A 19,559-nucleotide genomic window follows, 5' to 3' on the forward strand; every position below is an offset into this window, starting at 1 on the left:
TGATATTTCTGTACAGAATTTGATGAAGCGTCTGGTTGATAAAGGTTTACAGAGTCTAGGGACTGGCACGTTTAAAAACGGTGGGGCCAGGGGTCAGTGGGTTATGGTCAGTGGGGCTAAGGCTAGCAGTTTTGTTTGGGGCTAAGGCTAGCAGTTTTGAGGGTTAAGGTTTAGGGGCTAGTTTGGGGTCAGTTGCAGCTAGGTATATAGATAAAAACGAGTTTCACCCTCATTAATTCCACCCTCGTTAGCATATGCGATCTGATTGGCCAAAGCTTACCTGTCCGTATCTTTTGAAGCGTAGGTCCGATGTGCACATAACTGGTATCGTTGGATTCAGAAGGCGGCCTTCTTTCAGGTAGCGTGGATCTATGGAAGAAAGGATGTCGTTTTCAAATCCAATGTGACCGTACATCAGTCTAAAGCGTGACAAAAAGGAAGCCAGTCATCGATAAAAACAAGAAATACATCCAAACGAAATAACCCGTGAAATCATTTGTCTTTTTAGGAACAAGGTATCACTAGCCTGAATAAAAATAGTTTTCCAGCCAGTTCGTGTGCGTCTGTGTGTTTTGACTGCATATGCGTGTGAGTGTGCACACGTGCGTGTGAGTGTGCACAGGAGTGTATGTGTGTGTTTGTGAAAGAGAGAGAGAGTGCATCATTAAAATTAGACTGGAAAGATGTCTTTGAGTGAAGTCATCCGCTCAAGAGCTCCGCCTGGAGTGTCAAATCCTGCTAAAATATTGGAATCCTAATCAGTTTTTTACACATGGCTATTCACAGTTTTATCCAGGAGAGGGCGACCGAGAAGCCAAGGGTTATATCCTGGAGAATATGATATTAGTTTTATGATATTTCTGTACAGAATTTGATGAAGCGTCTGGTTGATAAAGGTTTACAGAGTCTAGGGACTGGCACGTTTAAAAACGGTGGGGCCAGGGGTCAGTGGGTTACGGTCAGTGGGGCTAAGGCTAGCAGTTTTGTTTGGGGCTAAGGCTAGCAGTTTTGAGGGTTAAGGTTTAGGGGCTAGTTTGGGGTCAGTTGCAGCTAGGTATATAGATAAAAACGAGTTTCACCCTCATTAATTCCACCCTCGTTAGCATATGCGATCTGATTGGCCAAAGCTTACCTGTCCGTATCTTTTGAAGCGTAGGTCCGATGTGCACATAACTGGTATCGTTGGATTCAGAAGGCGGCCTTCTTTCAGGTAGCGTGGATCTATGGAAGAAAGGATGTCGTTTTCAAATCCAATGTGACCGTACATCAGTCTAAAGCGTGACAAAAAGGAAGCCAGTCATCGATAAAAACAAGAAATACATCCAAACGAAATAACCCGTGAAATCATTTGTCTTTTTAGGAACAAGGTATCACTAGCCTGAATAAAAATAGTTTTCCAGCCAGTTCGTGTGCGTCTGTGTGTTTTGACTGCATATGCGTGTGAGTGTGCACACGTGCGTGTGAGTGTGCACAGGAGTGTATGTGTGTGTTTGTGAAAGAGAGGGAGAGTGCATCATTAAAATTAGACTGGAAAGATGTCTTTGAGTGAAGTCATCCGCTCAAGAGCTCCGCCTGGAGTGTCAAATCCTGCTAAAATATTGGAATCCTAATCAGATTTTTACACATGGCTATTCACAGTTTTATCCAGGAGAGGGCGACCGAGAAGCCAAGGGTTATATCCTGGAGAATATGATATTAGTTTTATGATATTTCTGTACAGAATTTGATGAAGCGTCTGGTTGATAAAGGTTTACAGAGTCTAGGGACTGGCACGTTTAAAAACGGTGGGGCCAGGGGTCAGTGGGTTACGGTCAGTGGGGCTAAGGCTAGCAGTTTTGTTTGGGGCTAAGGCTAGCAGTTTTGAGGGTTAAGGTTTAGGGGCTAGTTTGGGGTCAGTTGCAGCTAGGTATATAGATAAAAACGAGTTTCACCCTCATTAATTCCACCCTCGTTAGCATATGCGATCTGATTGGCCAAAGCTTACCTGTCCGTATCTTTTGAAGCGTAGGTCCGATGTGCACATAACTGGTATCGTTGGATTCAGAAGGCGGCCTTCTTTCAGGTAGCGTGGATCTATGGAAGAAAGGATGTCGTTTTCAAATCCAATGTGACCGTACATCAGTCTAAAGCGTGACAAAAAGGAAGCCAGTCATCGATAAAAACAAGAAATACATCCAAACGAAATAACCCGTGAAATCATTTGTCTTTTTAGGAACAAGGTATCACTAGCCTGAATAAAAATAGTTTTCCAGCCAGTTCGTGTGCGTCTGTGTGTTTTGACTGCATATGCGTGTGAGTGTGCACACGTGCGTGTGAGTGTGCACAGGAGTGTATGTGTGTGTTTGTGAAAGAGAGAGAGAGTGCATCATTAAAATTAGACTGGAAAGATGTCTTTGAGTGAAGTCATCCGCTCAAGAGCTCCGCCTGGAGTGTCAAATCCTGCTAAAATATTGGAATCCTAATCAGTTTTTTACACATGGCTATTCACAGTTTTATCCAGGAGAGGGCGACCGAGAAGCCAAGGGTTATATCCTGGAGAATATGATATTAGTTTTATGATATTTCTGTACAGAATTTGATGAAGCGTCTGGTTGATAAAGGTTTACAGAGTCTAGGGACTGGCACGTTTAAAAACGGTGGGGCCAGGGGTCAGTGGGTTACGGTCAGTGGGGCTAAGGCTAGCAGTTTTGTTTGGGGCTAAGGCTAGCAGTTTTGAGGGTTAAGGTTTAGGGGCTAGTTTGGGGTCAGTTGCAGCTAGGTATATAGATAAAAACGAGTTTCACCCTCATTAATTCCACCCTCGTTAGCATATGCGATCTGATTGGCCAAAGCTTACCTGTCCGTATCTTTTGAAGCGTAGGTCCGATGTGCACATAACTGGTATCGTTGGATTCAGAAGGCGGCCTTCTTTCAGGTAGCGTGGATCTATGGAAGAAAGGATGTCGTTTTCAAATCCAATGTGACCGTACATCAGTCTAAAGCGTGACAAAAAGGAAGCCAGTCATCGATAAAAACAAGAAATACATCCAAACGAAATAACCCGTGAAATCATTTGTCTTTTTAGGAACAAGGTATCACTAGCCTGAATAAAAATAGTTTTCCAGCCAGTTCGTGTGCGTCTGTGTGTTTTGACTGCATATGCGTGTGAGTGTGCACACGTGCGTGTGAGTGTGCACAGGAGTGTATGTGTGTGTTTGTGAAAGAGAGAGAGAGTGCATCATTAAAATTAGACTGGAAAGATGTCTTTGAGTGAAGTCATCCGCTCAAGAGCTCCGCCTGGAGTGTCAAATCCTGCTAAAATATTGGAATCCTAATCAGTTTTTTACACATGGCTATTCACAGTTTTATCCAGGAGAGGGCGACCGAGAAGCCAAGGGTTATATCCTGGAGAATATGATATTAGTTTTATGATATTTCTGTACAGAATTTGATGAAGCGTCTGGTTGATAAAGGTTTACAGAGTCTAGGGACTGGCACGTTTAAAAACGGTGGGGCCAGGGGTCAGTGGGTTACGGTCAGTGGGGCTAAGGCTAGCAGTTTTGTTTGGGGCTAAGGCTAGCAGTTTTGAGGGTTAAGGTTTAGGGGCTAGTTTGGGGTCAGTTGCAGCTAGGTATATAGATAAAAACGAGTTTCACCCTCATTAATTCCACCCTCGTTAGCATATGCGATCTGATTGGCCAAAGCTTACCTGTCCGTATCTTTTGAAGCGTAGGTCCGATGTGCACATAACTGGTATCGTTGGATTCAGAAGGCGGCCTTCTTTCAGGTAGCGTGGATCTATGGAAGAAAGGATGTCGTTTTCAAATCCAATGTGACCGTACATCAGTCTAAAGCGTGACAAAAAGGAAGCCAGTCATCGATAAAAACAAGAAATACATCCAAACGAAATAACCCGTGAAATCATTTGTCTTTTTAGGAACAAGGTATCACTAGCCTGAATAAAAATAGTTTTCCAGCCAGTTCGTGTGCGTCTGTGTGTTTTGACTGCATATGCGTGTGAGTGTGCACACGTGCGTGTGAGTGTGCACAGGAGTGTATGTGTGTGTTTGTGAAAGAGAGAGAGAGTGCATCATTAAAATTAGACTGGAAAGATGTCTTTGAGTGAAGTCATCCGCTCAAGAGCTCCGCCTGGAGTGTCAAATCCTGCTAAAATATTGGAATCCTAATCAGTTTTTTACACATGGCTATTCACAGTTTTATCCAGGAGAGGGCGACCGAGAAGCCAAGGGTTATATCCTGGAGAATATGATATTAGTTTTATGATATTTCTGTACAGAATTTGATGAAGCGTCTGGTTGATAAAGGTTTACAGAGTCTAGGGACTGGCACGTTTAAAAACGGTGGGGCCAGGGGTCAGTGGGTTACGGTCAGTGGGGCTAAGGCTAGCAGTTTTGTTTGGGGCTAAGGCTAGCAGTTTTGAGGGTTAAGGTTTAGGGGCTAGTTTGGGGTCAGTTGCAGCTAGGTATATAGATAAAAACGAGTTTCACCCTCATTAATTCCACCCTCGTTAGCATATGCGATCTGATTGGCCAAAGCTTACCTGTCCGTATCTTTTGAAGCGTAGGTCCGATGTGCACATAACTGGTATCGTTGGATTCAGAAGGCGGCCTTCTTTCAGGTAGCGTGGATCTATGGAAGAAAGGATGTCGTTTTCAAATCCAATGTGACCGTACATCAGTCTAAAGCGTGACAAAAAGGAAGCCAGTCATCGATAAAAACAAGAAATACATCCAAACGAAATAACCCGTGAAATCATTTGTCTTTTTAGGAACAAGGTATCACTAGCCTGAATAAAAATAGTTTTCCAGCCAGTTCGTGTGCGTCTGTGTGTTTTGACTGCATATGCGTGTGAGTGTGCACACGTGCGTGTGAGTGTGCACAGGAGTGTATGTGTGTGTTTGTGAAAGAGAGAGAGAGTGCATCATTAAAATTAGACTGGAAAGATGTCTTTGAGTGAAGTCATCCGCTCAAGAGCTCCGCCTGGAGTGTCAAATCCTGCTAAAATATTGGAATCCTAATCAGTTTTTTACACATGGCTATTCACAGTTTTATCCAGGAGAGGGCGACCGAGAAGCCAAGGGTTATATCCTGGAGAATATGATATTAGTTTTATGATATTTCTGTACAGAATTTGATGAAGCGTCTGGTTGATAAAGGTTTACAGAGTCTAGGGACTGGCACGTTTAAAAACGGTGGGGCCAGGGGTCAGTGGGTTACGGTCAGTGGGGCTAAGGCTAGCAGTTTTGTTTGGGGCTAAGGCTAGCAGTTTTGAGGGTTAAGGTTTAGGGGCTAGTTTGGGGTCAGTTGCAGCTAGGTATATAGATAAAAACGAGTTTCACCCTCATTAATTCCACCCTCGTTAGCATATGCGATCTGATTGGCCAAAGCTTACCTGTCCGTATCTTTTGAAGCGTAGGTCCGATGTGCACATAACTGGTATCGTTGGATTCAGAAGGCGGCCTTCTTTCAGGTAGCGTGGATCTATGGAAGAAAGGATGTCGTTTTCAAATCCAATGTGACCGTACATCAGTCTAAAGCGTGACAAAAAGGAAGCCAGTCATCGATAAAAACAAGAAATACATCCAAACGAAATAACCCGTGAAATCATTTGTCTTTTTAGGAACAAGGTATCACTAGCCTGAATAAAAATAGTTTTCCAGCCAGTTCGTGTGCGTCTGTGTGTTTTGACTGCATATGCGTGTGAGTGTGCACACGTGCGTGTGAGTGTGCACAGGAGTGTATGTGTGTGTTTGTGAAAGAGAGAGAGAGTGCATCATTAAAATTAGACTGGAAAGATGTCTTTGAGTGAAGTCATCCGCTCAAGAGCTCCGCCTGGAGTGTCAAATCCTGCTAAAATATTGGAATCCTAATCAGTTTTTTACACATGGCTATTCACAGTTTTATCCAGGAGAGGGCGACCGAGAAGCCAAGGGTTATATCCTGGAGAGTATGATATTAGTTTTATGATATTTCTGTACAGAATTTGATGAAGCGTCTGGTTGATAAAGGTTTACAGAGTCTAGGGACTGGCACGTTTAAAAACGGTGGGGCCAGGGGTCAGTGGGTTATGGTCAGTGGGGCTAAGGCTAGCAGTTTTGTTTGGGGCTAAGGCTAGCAGTTTTGAGGGTTAAGGTTTAGGGGCTAGTTTGGGGTCAGTTGCAGCTAGGTATATAGATAAAAACGAGTTTCACCCTCATTAATTCCACCCTCGTTAGCATATGCGATCTGATTGGCCAAAGCTTACCTGTCCGTATCTTTTGAAGCGTAGGTCCGATGTGCACATAACTGGTATCGTTGGATTCAGAAGGCGGCCTTCTTTCAGGTAGCGTGGATCTATGGAAGAAAGGATGTCGTTTTCAAATCCAATGTGACCGTACATCAGTCTAAAGCGTGACAAAAAGGAAGCCAGTCATCGATAAAAACAAGAAATACATCCAAACGAAATAACCCGTGAAATCATTTGTCTTTTTAGGAACAAGGTATCACTAGCCTGAATAAAAATAGTTTTCCAGCCAGTTCGTGTGCGTCTGTGTGTTTTGACTGCATATGCGTGTGAGTGTGCACACGTGCGTGTGAGTGTGCACAGGAGTGTATGTGTGTGTTTGTGAAAGAGAGAGAGAGTGCATCATTAAAATTAGACTGGAAAGATGTCTTTGAGTGAAGTCATCCGCTCAAGAGCTCCGCCTGGAGTGTCAAATCCTGCTAAAATATTGGAATCCTAATCAGTTTTTTACACATGGCTATTCACAGTTTTATCCAGGAGAGGGCGACCGAGAAGCCAAGGGTTATATCCTGGAGAATATGATATTAGTTTTATGATATTTCTGTACAGAATTTGATGAAGCGTCTGGTTGATAAAGGTTTACAGAGTCTAGGGACTGGCACGTTTAAAAACGGTGGGGCCAGGGGTCAGTGGGTTATGGTCAGTGGGGCTAAGGCTAGCAGTTTTGTTTGGGGCTAAGGCTAGCAGTTTTGAGGGTTAAGGTTTAGGGGCTAGTTTGGGGTCAGTTGCAGCTAGGTATATAGATAAAAACGAGTTTCACCCTCATTAATTCCACCCTCGTTAGCATATGCGATCTGATTGGCCAAAGCTTACCTGTCCGTATCTTTTGAAGCGTAGGTCCGATGTGCACATAACTGGTATCGTTGGATTCAGAAGGCGGCCTTCTTTCAGGTAGCGTGGATCTATGGAAGAAAGGATGTCGTTTTCAAATCCAATGTGACCGTACATCAGTCTAAAGCGTGACAAAAAGGAAGCCAGTCATCGATAAAAACAAGAAATACATCCAAACGAAATAACCCGTGAAATCATTTGTCTTTTTAGGAACAAGGTATCACTAGCCTGAATAAAAATAGTTTTCCAGCCAGTTCGTGTGCGTCTGTGTGTTTTGACTGCATATGCGTGTGAGTGTGCACACGTGCGTGTGAGTGTGCACAGGAGTGTATGTGTGTGTTTGTGAAAGAGAGAGAGAGTGCATCATTAAAATTAGACTGGAAAGATGTCTTTGAGTGAAGTCATCCGCTCAAGAGCTCCGCCTGGAGTGTCAAATCCTGCTAAAATATTGGAATCCTAATCAGTTTTTTACACATGGCTATTCACAGTTTTATCCAGGAGAGGGCGACCGAGAAGCCAAGGGTTATATCCTGGAGAATATGATATTAGTTTTATGATATTTCTGTACAGAATTTGATGAAGCGTCTGGTTGATAAAGGTTTACAGAGTCTAGGGACTGGCACGTTTAAAAACGGTGGGGCCAGGGGTCAGTGGGTTATGGTCAGTGGGGCTAAGGCTAGCAGTTTTGTTTGGGGCTAAGGCTAGCAGTTTTGAGGGTTAAGGTTTAGGGGCTAGTTTGGGGTCAGTTGCAGCTAGGTATATAGATAAAAACGAGTTTCACCCTCATTAATTCCACCCTCGTTAGCATATGCGATCTGATTGGCCAAAGCTTACCTGTCCGTATCTTTTGAAGCGTAGGTCCGATGTGCACATAACTGGTATCGTTGGATTCAGAAGGCGGCCTTCTTTCAGGTAGCGTGGATCTATGGAAGAAAGGATGTCGTTTTCAAATCCAATGTGACCGTACATCAGTCTAAAGCGTGACAAAAAGGAAGCCAGTCATCGATAAAAACAAGAAATACATCCAAACGAAATAACCCGTGAAATCATTTGTCTTTTTAGGAACAAGGTATCACTAGCCTGAATAAAAATAGTTTTCCAGCCAGTTCGTGTGCGTCTGTGTGTTTTGACTGCATATGCGTGTGAGTGTGCACACGTGCGTGTGAGTGTGCACAGGAGTGTATGTGTGTGTTTGTGAAAGAGAGAGAGAGTGCATCATTAAAATTAGACTGGAAAGATGTCTTTGAGTGAAGTCATCCGCTCAAGAGCTCCGCCTGGAGTGTCAAATCCTGCTAAAATATTGGAATCCTAATCAGTTTTTTACACATGGCTATTCACAGTTTTATCCAGGAGAGGGCGACCGAGAAGCCAAGGGTTATATCCTGGAGAATATGATATTAGTTTTATGATATTTCTGTACAGAATTTGATGAAGCGTCTGGTTGATAAAGGTTTACAGAGTCTAGGGACTGGCACGTTTAAAAACGGTGGGGCCAGGGGTCAGTGGGTTATGGTCAGTGGGGCTAAGGCTAGCAGTTTTGTTTGGGGCTAAGGCTAGCAGTTTTGAGGGTTAAGGTTTAGGGGCTAGTTTGGGGTCAGTTGCAGCTAGGTATATAGATAAAAACGAGTTTCACCCTCATTAATTCCACCCTCGTTAGCATATGCGATCTGATTGGCCAAAGCTTACCTGTCCGTATCTTTTGAAGCGTAGGTCCGATGTGCACATAACTGGTATCGTTGGATTCAGAAGGCGGCCTTCTTTCAGGTAGCGTGGATCTATGGAAGAAAGGATGACGTTTTCAAATCCAATGTGACCGTACATCAGTCTAAAGCGTGACAAAAAGGAAGCCAGTCATCGATAAAAACAAGAAATACATCCAAACGAAATAACCCGTGAAATCATTTGTCTTTTTAGGAACAAGGTATCACTAGCCTGAATAAAAATAGTTTTCCAGCCAGTTCGTGTGCGTCTGTGTGTTTTGACTGCATATGCGTGTGAGTGTGCACACGTGCGTGTGAGTGTGCACAGGAGTGTATGTGTGTGTTTGTGAAAGAGAGAGAGAGTGCATCATTAAAATTAGACTGGAAAGATGTCTTTGAGTGAAGTCATCCGCTCAAGAGCTCCGCCTGGAGTGTCAAATCCTGCTAAAATATTGGAATCCTAATCAGTTTTTTACACATGGCTATTCACAGTTTTATCCAGGAGAGGGCGACCGAGAAGCCAAGGGTTATATCCTGGAGAATATGATATTAGTTTTATGATATTTCTGTACAGAATTTGATGAAGCGTCTGGTTGATAAAGGTTTACAGAGTCTAGGGACTGGCACGTTTAAAAACGGTGGGGCCAGGGGTCAGTGGGTTATGGTCAGTGGGGCTAAGGCTAGCAGTTTTGTTTGGGGCTAAGGCTAGCAGTTTTGAGGGTTAAGGTTTAGGGGCTAGTTTGGGGTCAGTTGCAGCTAGGTATATAGATAAAAACGAGTTTCACCCTCATTAATTCCACCCTCATTAGCATATGCGATCTGATTGGCCAAAGCTTACCTGTCCGTATCTTTTGAAGCGTAGGTCCGATGTGCACATAACTGGTATCGTTGGATTCAGAAGGCGGCCTTCTTTCAGGTAGCGTGGATCTATGGAAGAAAGGATGTCGTTTTCAAATCCAATGTGACCGTACATCAGTCTAAAGCGTGACAAAAAGGAAGCCAGTCATCGATAAAAACAAGAAATACATCCAAACGAAATAACCCGTGAAATCATTTGTCTTTTTAGGAACAAGGTATCACTAGCCTGAATAAAAACAGTTTTCCAGTCAGTTCGTGTGCGTCTGTGTGTTTTGACTGCATATGCGTGTGAGTGTGCACACGTGCGTGTGAGTGTGCACAGGAGTGTATGTGTGCGTTTGTGAAAGAGAGAGAGAGTGCATCATTAAAATTAGACTGGAAAGATGTCTTTGAGTGAAGTCATCCGCTCAAGAGCTCCGCCTGGAGTGTCAAATCCTGCTAAAATATTGGAATCCTAATCAGTTTTTTACACATGGCTATTCACAGTTTTATCCAGGAGAGGGCGACTGAGAAGCCAAGGGTTATATCCTGGAGAATATGATAGATAGATAGATAGATAGATAGATAGATAGATAGATAGACAGATAGATAGATGGATAGATGGATAGATGGATAGATAGATGGATAGATAGATGGATAGAGTTTCACCCTCTCGTGGTGCTTTTTGTGTTTCGCACATGTGTTGCACGGTCAGAGTACACTTATTTTTCATGAAGACAGGACGGGTCATCAGCCTCTTCCGCCAAACCTCCGGCTCCGGGCTCCCAGGGGCAGGTCTGTCACGAAGAAGCCACGGTTCAGAAGTTCTCCTGCGAGGTTCTGCACAAATGGAGGGCACAAATGTGGCTGTGGTCCCACGTCCTAGCTCTAAGCATCCAGTGCTTGCTGGACTCCGTCTTTTGAACCTCTGAGGCTATTTGTTCCGGCGTGCTGTTTCTCGCCAGGTGGACAGGTAGGTTCTCCTGCGGTCTGTGGCAAACCAAGCAGTGAAGCGCCGGTCAGCTTTTCTAAAAAGGGGGGAGAGAGGACATGAAATAAATGATTCCTACAAGTCAAGTCAGTCAAGTCACCTTTATTCATATAGCGCTTTAAACAAAATACATTGCGTCGAAGCAACTGAACAACATTCATTAGGAAAACAGTGTGTCAATAATGCAAATTGTTAGTTAAAGGCAGTTCATCATTGAATTCAGTGATGTCATCTCTGTTCAGTTAAATAGTGTCTGTGCATTTATTTGCAATCAAGTCAACGACATCGCTGTAGATGAAGTGACCCCAACTGAACAAGCCAGAGGCGACAGCGGCAAGGAACCGAAACTCCATCGGTGACAGAATGGAGAAAAAAACCTTGGGAGAAACCAGGCTCAGTTCTCCTCTGACCAGACGAAACCAGTAGTTCAATTTAAGGCTGCAGCTTCCAGAAGAGATCAGATGTGCTAAAACACTAGTCACATTTAAATCTAGACTCAAAACGCGTCTTTTTAGCTGTGCATTTATTGAATGAGCACTGTGCAATGTCCGAACTGATTGCACTATATTTTCAATGTTTTATTTTATTTTATTTTTTTATGTAAAATCATTTTCTAAATGTTTTTAAATGTTTTAATCATTTTAAAAGTTTTAAAATTGCTTGTTTTATTTTTGTTATTATTTTTCTTCATGATTATTTTACTTTCTTTTATGTAAAGCACTTTGAATTACCATTGTGTATGAAATGTGCTATATAAATAAACTTGCCTTGCCTAATGATATAGCAAGTACATAGGGTGTTATGGGAAGTGTTCCCGGTTCCGGTTTACCTAATCAATGCAGCCTAAAAATCCTTTAACGGATTTGGATATTAAAAGCATATTAGTATGTTATGTGTGAGCCAGGTTAAAGAGATGGGTCTTTAATCTAGATTTAAACTGCAAGAGTGTGTCTGCCTCCCGAACAATGTTAGGTAGGTTATTCCAGAGTTTAGGCGCCAAATAGGAAAAGGATCTGCCGCCCGCAGTTGATTTTGATATTCTAGGTATTATCAAATTGCCTGAGTTTTGAGAACGTAGCGTACGTAGAGGAGTATAATGTAAAAGGAGCTCATTCAAATACTGAGGTGCAAAACCATTCAGGGCTTTATAAGTAATGAGCAATATTTTAAAATCTATACGATGTTTGATAGGGAGCCAGTGCAGTGTTGACAGGACAGGGCTAGTATGGTCATATACTTCCTGGTTCTAGTAAGAACTCTTGCTGCTGCATTTTGGACTAGCTGTAGTTTGTTTACTAAGCATGCAGAACAACCATCCAATAGAGCATTACAATAATCTAACCTTGAGGTCATAAATGCATGGATTAACATTTCTGCATTTGACATTGAGAGCATAGGCCGTAATTTAGATATATTTTTGAGATGGAAAAATGCAGTTTTACAAATGCTAGAAACGGGGCTTTCTAAGGAAAGATTGCAATCAAATAGCACACCTAGGTTCCTAACCGATGACGGAGAATTGACAGATGATTTTAAAGAATCAGACATGAGTTAAAGAAATTTAGAAAGGCAAACAACAAAAAACAGCCATCAGCAGCAGAGCGAGACCTGTGCCATTAGCATTTCCATTGTGTAATGGTGTCAATGGGTCTTCAAAGTGCAGAGTGTTTTTGTAAAGGCACAGACAGTCTTGAAAACTTGAAAAATCACTCTAACTTTGCTATCAAAACAGGAATACATTTCATAACACAATTTTAACGCACACATTCCAGTGCAAACACGTTTTTTGGTTTAGCTTAGCCCATTGACAAATAACATTCAGCTTTCTTTACCCAACAGCTAGGTTCATTTGTATTCTTTTCCATAAAACAATAAACAACATCTTACGCTTGACTACACGTGAATGACAGTGAACCTCTTGATGACTGAGCTTATAGATATCCGGACAGGAAACAATATACTAAGCAAGGAAAGCATTTGTTTACAGTTTATTTACACTGCAGTTTAAACTGTTAAACAAAGACATGCAATTGTAAAACAAAAACACACATATTACCTCCTCTCAGCTTGTTCAGCCATTGCAAAAGGACTCGAAGTAAGTGAGGGTCCGGGTCAGATGTGAAACTTTGATGAAAAATCCCAAAGGACAGCTTTGATTTCACTGTCACCTCCACTCAGTTGATACAGTAACAGTGGGGGGGGAAGCAGTCTCACCTTCAGTGATGTCACCGAAGCAGAGCCAGTGAGCTGTGGGCACAGTACATTTGCAGCAATTTCAAACTGACACAAAGACACACACACACACACACACACACACACACAGAGATAGCCTTGTAGCATCAAATTAACTTAGTCCGTCAGATCATGCAACAATTAATGTTTATAAAAAAATAAATAATGAAGGATCATGCAGGACTGAGGGATAATGGACCAGCAAATGACCAAATGCTCCCTATGACAAACTGTTTTGGTCAAACAAAAGCAAAAGAAAGAAATCCCAACATCTCTCCATTCTAATCTGAAGCACTTTTTTCATCTTTAACCATTAGTTTTTTGCCTCTTTTGGGCTCAGGTGTTTGGCCATCCTTCTCCTTCTTGCCCTTGGTGACTAATTTCTGCCGGTATCTGCCCAAAACTGTTGTTTTAGAACAAATATAGAAAGTATGATTGGTAGAACAAATCAGAACTCTTAAATGTGAATTGTGAAAAAAAAAATTATTAACTATAAAACATACAACAAAACAATAAAACTATAACATTTAAATCATAAAACCAAAGAACTCTTAAAACTATTACATGAACTAAAAACAGAACCATAAAACAGACACAGTGATCTGGGGAGGTGTTTGATCCCTGGATCAAACTGTTGTCCAGTTCACCATATCCATAAAGACATCAAACTCGTCCAAGGCCTGGGTCAGAGCTTCGGCCATGGCCCACAGTATCATGTAATATATTAGGCATATATTATTATATATATGTATTTTTTCCAATATATTCCAATATACATCCAAACAAAATAACCCGTGAAATCATTTGTCTTTTTAGCAAGAAGGTATCACTAGCCTGAATAAAAATATTTTTCCAGCCAGTTCGTGTGCGTCTGTGTGTCTTGACTGCATGCGTGTGAGTGTGCACACGTGCGTGTGAGTGTGCACAGGAGTGTATGTGTGTGTTTGTGAGAGAGAGAGAGAGAGAGAGCATCATTAAAATTAGACTGGAAAGATGTCTTTGAGTGAAGTCACCCGCTCAAGAGCTCCGCCTGGAGTGTCAAATCCTGCTAAAATATTGGAATCCTAATCAGTTTTTTACACATGGCTATTCACAGTTTTATCCAGGAGAGGGCGACTGAGAAGCCAAGGGTTAGTATGTCGTTCATGGTGATTGACTTTAAATCTAGCATGTTGATCACACACACTGTAACGTGCTATGGTGTAGTATAGTACACAACAGTCTACAGTTATACCCACACTACAATATATATGAAAGAAGCCATGCATTGTTCAATAAATAAAACGTAATAGTAGTCTTTCAGAAACATAATTCATCTTTATTGAGGCACTTCAGTTTCTCAATTCCATCAAATGTAAATAGTCCATCTTGCGCTTTTCCTTGTCCACTAGAGGGCAGCAGAGGTGTTAGTGTGCCGCTCCTCCGGCACTGCCGTCTCCAGCATCTGCTCCAGGACAGAGAGCCTAAATAAAGTCTCATGAAGTTACTGATAACTTGTTGCTGACTTTTTTGCCCCCTTGACGCGTACTTCCAGTGTGGACTGAAATGTGACAGTGTGCTTCATATTAGGCTGTCAGACATTACGGTCCCGTGGTGAACTACCTGTCGTCTTCCGCTGGGGGCGTGTCTCCAGGAGCGCTCGTCAGAGGAGCGGGAGCCCGGCTGTCACTCAAAGTGGACTTGTTGATTCCGCCGCATCATTGCAGTTATAATTTTCTGTGCTTTCCTATCATAAGAAAAATTACAGATTAGCAGCTCGGAAGATGACCTGGACTTGCCTTTCGAGGAGTCGATGATTGGTCGGCTGAATTCCCTGGAAAAGTTTGCAAGTGAGGAATTTCAGAAATTAAAAGAAAGTAACAAAAGCCTCCGTGAATCACTAGATCACCAGATGATCAGTGACATGGCTGCACTTAAGACCGAGCTCAGCGCCTTAAAATCACGCGTAGCAGAGCAAGGCCAAGAGATAGAGGAGCTGAGAAAGCAGCTGGAAGGAAAGGGCAGCGGTGCTCCTGCACACTCAGGAGGCCAGAAGAGACCAGCTTCCTCGGCCGAGTGTGCTCCTGAACGGAAGCAGAGACGGTCCGAAGAGCTGGACGAGATCCTGGAGCCATTCTGGCCAGAGAGATCAGATGCACGGGAGAGGCTGACTGAAAGGCAGCAGGCCTTCTTCAACTATATGATGGACGTGCTGAAAATCAAAGGTGAGAGCGCTGTAAGACTCTTAACGGTTTGACAGGTTCTCTCCATAGAAGTCATGTCACGTGAAACTAAAAACAACCTCCTGATATTTCTGTCAGATCGGAGAAACCTGGAGACGAACGCGACGACGGTCCTCAACGAAGGGGTTTCCAGGGGCGTCTGGGAGGAGGACTGGACTCCTGCAGAAATTAAAAGGGACATTCCAGCAATACCTTGTAGGAAAAATAAAAAAATATGTGACAGAGAGACAAAAGAAACTCTTCCAGGAGAGAGAGCTAGATAGGCTCAGAAAAATGGTTGTTTAGGAACAAGTGGACGTGCTCCATTGGCTTCATTTTTTGCATTCTGCATTATTTGGTTGATGTTTTTTTTATAGTGTTTATTATGTAGTTTTCACATAAAAAGCGTTGCAGCATTTAGAAGCACACCCTAACGATACGCAGTTATAACGAGCTGGGGTACGTTTCCCAAAACCATAGTTGCTAACCAAGTTAACAACTTAGTTGGCTGGCAATAGGGAAATTGCATTGCAACCTGTTAGCAACTATGGTTTTGGGAAACGCACCCCTGGACGAGATCCTGGAGCCATTCTGGCCAGAGAGATCCGATGCCAGAGAGAGGCTGACTGAAAGGCAGCAGGCCTTCTTCAACTATATGATGGACGTGGGGGTTTCCAGGGACGTCTGGGAGGACTGGAGTCCTGCGGGAATTAAAGGAAAAAAATGTGGAAGTTCATCAAGAGGACCAGGGAAGTCACACTGAATGATTTACAAAAAAAAATAAAAAATAAATAAATAAAAAGGAGAGGGACCATAAATACATCAGGCCTCTTTTTCTAGGAGTGGAACGACAGAGTGCCAGAGGCAGACGGAGTCACTGTAACGCTGTCCAAAGGAGCTATTGAGTTAAGCAGAAAAGAAGAACATGTAAGAGGATCACACTGCACAACACACCTCAGTTCATTAACAGCTTTGTGACAGCAAACACTTAAAATGCGTGTAAATCTTTGTAGTGGTTGGACTGCTACTTTGTTCATATCCGGCCAGAATATTTAAAGGCCCAAGCTCCAGATAGAGACGACAAGGACCGGTTCTTCCTCGGGGCTTCAGGTGTCCCTCTTAGCAACCCAACAGCCGATGTGCAAAGGCTACGACAAAAGCAAGTATTGTAATGTTTCACGCAGATATGGTTGGGTTTCACAACAGGCCATAGACAGATATTATACCTTCACTTCTCCCACCAATGCATGTCGGCAGGTATGTCATGAGGCTCCAGGAGAGAGGTGTGCTGCCACCAGAGCCACAGGGGGGTCTGACGGTTGATGCCCCCAGCTCATCTGCGGAAGGGGAGGCACCACACATGCCGGAGAAGTACAGAATGTTTATATAGAGTTTTTAAATACCAACTTAACTACAAAGACCATGCTTAAACGAAAAACGTTGGTGTACTAATAGACAGTTTGATTGGGAGTTTAGCACGATCCATAAAAAAAAAAAAAAAAAAAACACAAAAAAAAAAAGCAACATTTAGCCAAATTCATTATAAAATAATTTTTTAATTGGCTTCCAGAGCATTTTTGGCAAAGCCCAATACTTTCTGCATACTTACCCTACGGTCAGGACCTCACGTTGTGCACCAGAGGGCAGCAAAGACTTTCATGTGACGCATGAGCGCTCGTCTCTGACCTTGTTAAAGACGCAGATTAGAAACAGGAAAGCAGCGTTAAAGTGGTCCATTCAATTCTTCCTACTTTTAAATTTTCACTTAATATTGCAGTACTTTATGCATTTGCAGTGATATTTTACTTAAAATCTGACAACTGTAGAAACGGTCTAAAGCCATCAGGTGCTTAAGGTTTTTTCCAGATCTGGAGAAAGACAAAAACAAATAAAAGAAAACTGGTTGGCCAGTTTTTGGAGTTTTAAATGTAACAACCATCCACCGATAGCAAAGTTTAGCAGAAGCGAACATCAGCCAAAACAATGAAATTACCAGTCAGCAGTTGGGTCATTCTACAGAAACGTCCATTTTTCTGTCCCTAGCCTTTACGGGAATAGTACAAGTGAAAACACATTAGGGTTTCATTTTGTATTACACTTTTATACATTTTAAAATAACACAAGGCGTTATTTTAACAATTAGACGTTCCTGCACCATAAACGTGGCAATGTTTAATCAAAGAATTCCAAGAACCACAAAACTGCTTATCCCCACAGCCATATACACAGTGAAAATGCTTTATTTTGCAGTTAAAAAGAGGCTTGCTACCATTTAAATTACAAAAATGTATCGATAACCATCAAGTATGATAAATGTTATGAAATGCTCATTAAAATATATAGTGAAAACAGTGGAGCCCAGCATTTGGGTCACTGGTGTTACCATTTGAGAAAAATAAAAACCTGATGACGACTTCCTCCTTCCTATTTTTTAAAGATCTATGAAAAAAAACATGTTAAGTCCACTGTTTCTTTTCAATTATCAGAAGTTTTCAGTTAACTCACGATTTCATATGGAGCTTTTAGTTGACGTCACTGGTATGACCGATTTATTGTTTAAAAAAAAAAAAAAAAATGTATGCAATGATTGACAACATATGGTTTCATACCTTACAGCAGACATTTCGTAAAATGCTTTTCTAAATGGTCACTGGTGTTACCTTCATTAGTGGTAACATGGTGAAGAGCAGTACATCAGGTCTTATGTCCCTTGTGATTCATTTGGTCACTGGTGTTACCATATTGTTCATTTTTCAAGTTAAATAAAACAACTTCCTTATTTCTTGCATTTTCATTATTTTCCTGTAACTGACTACATGTGCTTTAAAAAAAAAAAAAAAAAAAGTCTTTGTAACATTGATAGAGAAGGTAACACCAGCGACTAAAAATAAGTGTTTCATGTGGTCTTGAAATAAGCTAAATAGCACAAAGCAGATAAATAGAAAAATAAATAAGCTGTCATTTATATGCATTCATAAAGTCAAAAGGTAAACTAACAATGTGGTCTAAGTTTAAGTGTTAAAAAAGTAAATAAATTTTGCCATACCAAAAGTGGACGTTTCTGTAGAATGACCCAGTTACAGCTCGGTAAGGAACCTAAACAAAGAACCACGAAACACAAGGCCTCTACAGACTTTATTCACGTTCACGCAATCTCACTAATTCGATCCAGGTTCAATGAGTTAGGATAATTTGATGTGCACGCTTATAATTAAGCAGCCCTTAATGTCGATCATGGATCAAATCTATCAACGTGGCAACCAGTTGAATATTTGTGACTCCTGCAGAAATTAAAGGGACATTCCAGCAATACCTTGTAGGAAAAATAAAACAAATGTGAAAAGGCTCATCAAGAGGACCAGTGAAAAGTCAACAGACTGAATAAAAAATAAAAAAACTAATGAAGAATTTTGATTTTGTCCTGTTTTTTTTGTTTGTTGTGTCATATTTGACAATATTTTTCATATAATCTAAAAGTTCTTACAAACACACACACACACACACACACACAATATTTATTTACTCTTGATATATACAGTTGTTTAATATGTATTATGGAAAATTGTATACAACCAACAGAACAGCAACACTATAATATCCTATATTTATATATTATAGATGAAAAAAACAATAAAAAAAAGATTGAGGTTCTGGTTATATACTTTAAATCAAGATGAAGTCATAAGCTCAAGAGCTCCGCCTGGAGTGTCAAATCCTGCTAAAATATTGGAATCCTAATCAGTTTTTTACACATGGCTATTCACAGTTTTATCCAGGAGAGGGCGACCGAGAAGCCAAGGGTTATATCCTGGAGAATATGATATTAGTTTTATGATATTTCTGTACAGAATTTGATGAAGTGTCTGGTTAATAAAGGTTTACAGAGTCTAGGGACTGGCACGTTTAAAAACGGTGGGGCCAGGGGTCAGTGGGTTACGGTCAGTGGGGCTAAGGCTAGCAGTTTTGTTTGGGGCTAAGGCTAGCAGTTTTGAGGGTTAAGGTTTAGGGGCTAGTTTGGGGTCAGTTGCAGCTAGGTATAGAGATAAAAACGAGTTTCACCCTCATTAATTCCACCCTCATTAGCATATGCGATCTGATTGGCCAAAGCTTACCTGTCCGTATCTTTTGAAGCGTAGGTCCGATGTGCACATAACCGGTATCGTTGGATTCAGAAGGCGGCCTTCTTTCAGGTAGCGTGGATCTATGGAAGAAAGGATGTCGTTTTCAAATCCAATGTGACCGTACATCAGTCTAAAGCGTGACAAAAAGGAAGCCAGTCATCGATAAAAACAAGAAATACATCCAAACGAAATAACCCGTGAAATCATTTGTCTTTTTAGGAACAAGGTATCACTAGCCTGAATAAAAATAGTTTTCCAGCCAGTTCGTGTGCGTCTGTGTGTTTTGACTGCATATGCGTGTGAGTGTGCACACGTGCGTGTGAGTGTGCACAGGAGTGTATGTGTGTGTTTGTGAAAGAGAGA

The 19,559-nt window shown here is 41.8% G+C and overlaps 1 long non-coding RNA gene across 15 annotated transcripts; it reads right to left on the minus strand.

The window, feature by feature from the left end:
• Positions 1-14,171: 14,171 nt before the first annotated feature.
• Positions 14,172-18,205, minus strand: LOC127962937 (uncharacterized). 15 transcript variants are annotated; one of them, XR_008154695.1, is made up of 12 exons: positions 18,122-18,136; positions 17,581-17,610; positions 17,479-17,514; positions 17,069-17,119; positions 16,856-16,943; positions 16,685-16,761; positions 16,302-16,412; positions 16,104-16,223; positions 15,897-15,973; positions 15,642-15,776; positions 15,156-15,288; positions 14,172-15,065 (listed from the first exon to the last, which is right to left on the minus strand). It is a non-coding gene; the product is annotated as an uncharacterized LOC127962937 (long non-coding RNA). The 15 variants fall into 15 exon arrangements; XR_008154691.1 differs by having other exon boundaries at positions 17,459-17,514; XR_008154696.1 differs by lacking the exon at positions 18,122-18,136 and adding an exon at positions 17,736-17,750.
• Positions 18,206-19,559: the final 1,354 nt, after the last annotated feature.

The sequence above is a fragment of the Carassius gibelio genome, chromosome B8 (assembly GCF_023724105.1).
Source record: "Carassius gibelio isolate Cgi1373 ecotype wild population from Czech Republic chromosome B8, carGib1.2-hapl.c, whole genome shotgun sequence".
In the NCBI taxonomy this organism is placed as follows: domain Eukaryota; kingdom Metazoa; phylum Chordata; class Actinopteri; order Cypriniformes; family Cyprinidae; genus Carassius; species Carassius gibelio.